The sequence below is a fragment of the Arachis hypogaea genome, chromosome 16 (genome assembly GCF_003086295.3).
Source record: "Arachis hypogaea cultivar Tifrunner chromosome 16, arahy.Tifrunner.gnm2.J5K5, whole genome shotgun sequence".
NCBI lineage: Eukaryota > Viridiplantae > Streptophyta > Magnoliopsida > Fabales > Fabaceae > Arachis > Arachis hypogaea.
The window spans coordinates 104,535,482-104,540,277 of record NC_092051.1 but is presented as its reverse complement, the minus strand read 5'-3'; the positions used below and the strand labels follow the sequence as shown (position 1 = coordinate 104,540,277).

The window sequence follows — 4,796 nt, the reverse complement described above, 5'->3', positions numbered from 1 at the left end:
TGTTTTCTATTCAATTCTTCTTATTTCGCTTCTAAGATATCCATTCGCACCCAAGAACGTGATGAAGGTGATGATTATGTGTGACGCTCATCATCCTTCCCCCTTATGAACGCGTGCCTAACAAACACTTCTGTTCTACATGAATTAAGCTAGAATGAGTATCTCTTAGATCTCCTAACCAGAATCTTCGTGGCGTAAGCTAGAATGATGGCGGCATTCAAGAGAATCCGGAAAGTCTAAACCTTGTCTGTGGTATTCCGAGTAGGATTCAATGATTGAATGACTGTGACGAGCTTCAAACTCGCGATTGTTGGGCGTTAGTGACAGACGCAAAAGGAGGGTGAATCCTATTCCAGCATGATTGGGAACCGACAGATGAATAGCCGTGCCGTGACAGGGTGCGTGAGCATATTATTCACTGAGAGGAGGGGATGTAGCCACTGACAACGGTGATGCCCTTGCATAAAGCCAGCCATGGAAAGGAGTAAGACTGATTGGATGAAGATAGCAGGAAAGCAGAGGTTCAGAGGAACGAAAAGCATCTCCATTCGCTTATCTGAAATTCCTACCAATGATTTACATAAGTATCTCTATCCCTATTTTATTATATAATATTCGAAAACACCATTATCACTTTATATCTGCCTGACTGAGATTTACATGGTGACCATAGCTTGCTTCATACCAACAATCTCCGTGGGATTCGACCCTTACTCACGTAAGGTATTACTTGGACGACCCAGTGCACTTGCTGGTTAGTTGTATCGAAGTTGTGACAATTATGTATTGAGATCAGAGCACCAAGTTGCTCACGTTGTCGGGGATTGTTTGAGCCTGGACATCACAATTTCGTGCACCAAGTTTTTGGCGCCGTTGCCGGGGATTGTTCGAGTTTGGACAACTGACGGTTCATCTTATTGCTCAGATCGAGTAACTTTCTTTTCGTTTTCTTTTCAAAAATTTTTCAAAAATATTTCAAAACTTTTCTCATCTGTTTTCGAAAAAAAAATGTTTTCAAAATTTTATTCAGAATTTTTAAGAATGAATTCTAGTGTTTCATGAAGCACGTGAAGCCTGGCTGGTTGTAAAGCCATGTCTAAATTTTTTTGGACTGAGGCAGCAATTTGTTATCAAGAGCAAATTAGTTGTTGCTCATCCACCTGCTGCTGATCCATGATCACCTGCTGAAGCTTGGCTGGCCATTGGCCATGTCTAGTGTTTTGGACTGGAGCTTTCTTTGAAAGCTTGGCTGGCTAGTGAGCCATGTCTAATTCCTGGACTGAAGCTTTAGACTAACATGGCAAGATTCCTGGAATTCATATTAAAAATTTTTGGAATCCTTATTTTTCCTTTTAATATGCGAAAAATATAAAATAAAAATCCAAAAAAATTAGAAAATCATAAAAATAAAAAATATTTTGTGTTTCTTGTTTGAGTCTTGAGTCATATCATAAGTTTGGTGTCAATTGCATGTGCATCTTGCATATTTCGAAAATTCATGCATTCATAGTGTTCTTCATGATCTTCAAGTTGTTCTTGGTAAGTCTTCTTGTTTGATCTTGATGATTTTTTGTTTTGTGTCTTTTCATGTTTATCATATGCATTCTTGAATTCTTAGTGTCTAAGCATTAAAGAATTCTAAGTTTGGTGTCTTGCATGTTTTCTTTGCATTAAAAATTTTTCAAAAATATGTTCTTGATGTTCATCATGTTCTTCATAGTGTTCTTGGTGTTCATCTTGACATTCATAGCATTCATGCATGCATTCATTATTTTGATCTAAAAATTTCATGCATTGCATCCTTTTAGTGTTTTTCTCTTGCATCATAAAAATTCAAAAATCAAAAAAATATCTTTCCCTTTTTCTCTCATCAAATTCAAAAATTTGGATTGACTTTTTCAAAAATTTTTAAAATCAAATTGTTTCTTATGAGTCAAATCAAATTTTCAATTTGAAAATCTTATCTTTTTCAAAATCTTTTTCAAAAATCAAATCTTTTTCAAAATTCTTAGTTATTTTCGAAAATTTCAAAAATATTTTTCAAAAAATCTTTTTCTTATTTTTAGACCAAATTTTTGAAAATAACATAATCAATTAATGTTTTGATTCAAAAATTTGAAGTTTGTTACTTGCTTGTTAAGAAAGATTCAAACTTTAAGTTCTAGAATCATATCTTGTGATTTCTTATGAATCAAGTCATTAATTGTGATTTTAAAAATCAAATCTTTTTCAAAACTAATTTTATCATATCTTTTCAAAAATATCTTCTTATCTTATCTTTTTCTTAAAAATATCTTTTCAAATATCTTTTCTAACTTCCTAACTTCTTATCTTTTCAAAATTTGTTTCAACTAACTAACTAACTTTTTGTTTGTTTCTTAACTTTTTCAAAACCACCTAACTAACTCTCTCTCTCTCATTTTCGAAAATATCTTCCCTCTTTTTCAAAAAAATTTCTCTTTAATTAACTAATTATTTTTATTTTTTTATTTTTAATTTCAAAAATTTTCGAAAAAAATACTAACATTTTTCAAAAACCAATTTTCAAAAATCACTAACTCCTTTTCAAAAATAATTTTTGAAAATTCCCTCCTTCTCTCTCATCCTATTCTATTTATTCATTCATATCCTAACATCTCATCTCACCTCTCTTCCATCCTCACAGTTGTATTTCTTCCATTATATTACATTCTTTGTCTCCCCATCTTCTTCCACTCACACAGGAATCCCTATACTGTGGTATAAAGGATCTCCATTATTATTATTATTTTTCTGTGCCCTCTTCTTTGTCATATGAGCAGGAGCAAGGATAAGAACATTCTTGTGGAAGCAGATCCAGAACCTGAAAGGACTCTGAAGAAAAAATTAAGAGAAGCTAAATTACAACAATCCAGAGATAATCTTTCAGAAATTTTCGAACAGGAGAAGGAGATGGCAGCCGAAAATAATAATAATGCAAGGAAGATGCTTGGTGACTTTATTGCACCTAATTCCAATTTACATGGAAGAAGCATCTCCATTCCTGCCATTGGAGCAAACAACTTTGAGCTTAAACCTCAATTAGTTTCTCTAATGCAGTAGAACTGCAAGTTTCCTGGACTTCCATATGAAGATCCTTTTCAGTTCTTAACTGAATTCTTGCAGATATGTGATACTGTTAAGACTAATGGAGTAGATCCTGAAGTCTACAGGCTCATGCTTTTCCCCTTTGCTGTAAGAGACAGAGCTAGATTATGGTTGGACTCTCAACCTAAAGATAGCCTGAACTCGTGGGATAAGCTGGTCACGACTTTCTTAGCCAAGTACTTTCCTCCTCAAAAGCTGAGCAAGCTTAGAGCTGATGTTCAAACCTTCAGACAGAAAGAAGGTGAATCCCTCTATGAAGCTTGGGAAAGATACAAACAGTTGACCAAAAAGTGTCCTTCTGACATGCTTTCAGAATGGACCATCCTGGATATATTCTATGATGGTTTATCTGAGCTATCAAAGATGTCACTGGACACTTCTGCAGGTGGATCCATTCACCTAAAGAAAACGCCTGCAGAAGCTCAAGAACTCATTGACATGGTTGCTAATAACCAGTTCATGTACACTTCTGAAAGGAATCCTGTGAGTAATGGGACGCCTATGAAGAAGGGAGTTCTTGAGGTTGATACTCTAAATGCCATATTGGATCAGAACAAAATATTGACTCAGCAAGTCAATATGATTTCTCAGAGTCTGCATGGAATGCAAGCTGCATCCAACAGTACTCAAGAGGCATCTTCTGAAGAAGAAGCCTATGATCCTGAGAACCCTGCAATAGCAGAGGTAAATTACTTAGGTGAACCTTATGGAAACACCTATAACTCAACATGGAGAAATCATCCAAATTTCTCATGGAAGGATCAAAAGCCCCAACAAGGCTTTAATAATGGTGGAAGAAACAGGTTTAGCAATAGCAAGCCTTTTCCATCATCAACTCAGCAACAGACAGAGAACTCTGAACAAAATACTTCTAATTTAGCAAATTTAGTCTCTGATCTGTCCAAGGCCACTGTAAGTTTCATGAATAAAACAAGGTCTTCCATTAGAAATCTGGAAGCACAAGTGGGCCAGCTGAGTAAAAGGATCACTGAAATCCCTCCTAGTACTCTCCCAAGCAATACAGAAGAGAACCCAAAAGGAGAGTGCAAGGCCATTGACATAAGCGCCATGGCCGAACCTGTGAGGAGAGGAGAGGACGTGAATCCCAAGGAGGAAGACCCCCTGGGACATCCAGTGGTCAATAAGGAGCTTCCCTCTGAGGAACCAAAGAAATCTGAGACTCATCTAGAGACCATAGAGATTCCATTGAACCTCCTTATGCCCTTCATGAGCTCTGATGAGTATTCCTCTTCTGAAGAGAATGAGGATGTCACTAAAGAGCAAACTGCCAAGTTTCTTGGTGCAATCATGAAGCTGAATGCCAAATTATTTGGCATTGATACTTGGGAAGTTGAACCTCCCTTGTTCATCAATGAACTAAGTGATCTGGATCAACTGACATTGCCTCAGAAGAGACAGGATCCTGGAAAGTTCATAATACCCTGTACCATAGGCACCATGATCTTTAAGGCTCTGTGTGACCTTGGTTCAGGAATAAACCTCATGCCCCTCTCTGTAATAGAGAAACTGGGAATCTTTGGGGTGCAAGCTGCTAAAATCTCACTAGAGATGGCAGATAGCTCAAGAAAACAGGCTTATGGACAAGTAGAAGATGTATTAGTAAAGGTTGAGGGCCTTTACATACCTACTGATTTCATAGTCCTGGATAC

At 36.5% G+C, this 4,796-nt stretch overlaps 1 non-coding gene across 1 annotated transcript; it reads right to left on the bottom strand.

Moving 5' to 3' along the window:
- Positions 1–3,327: 3,327 nt before the first annotated feature.
- On the bottom strand, positions 3,328–3,435 carry LOC112761008 (small nucleolar RNA R71). The gene has a single exon (XR_003181418.1). It is a non-coding gene; the product is annotated as a small nucleolar RNA R71 (small nucleolar RNA).
- Between the last annotated feature and the right edge of the window lie 1,361 nt (positions 3,436–4,796).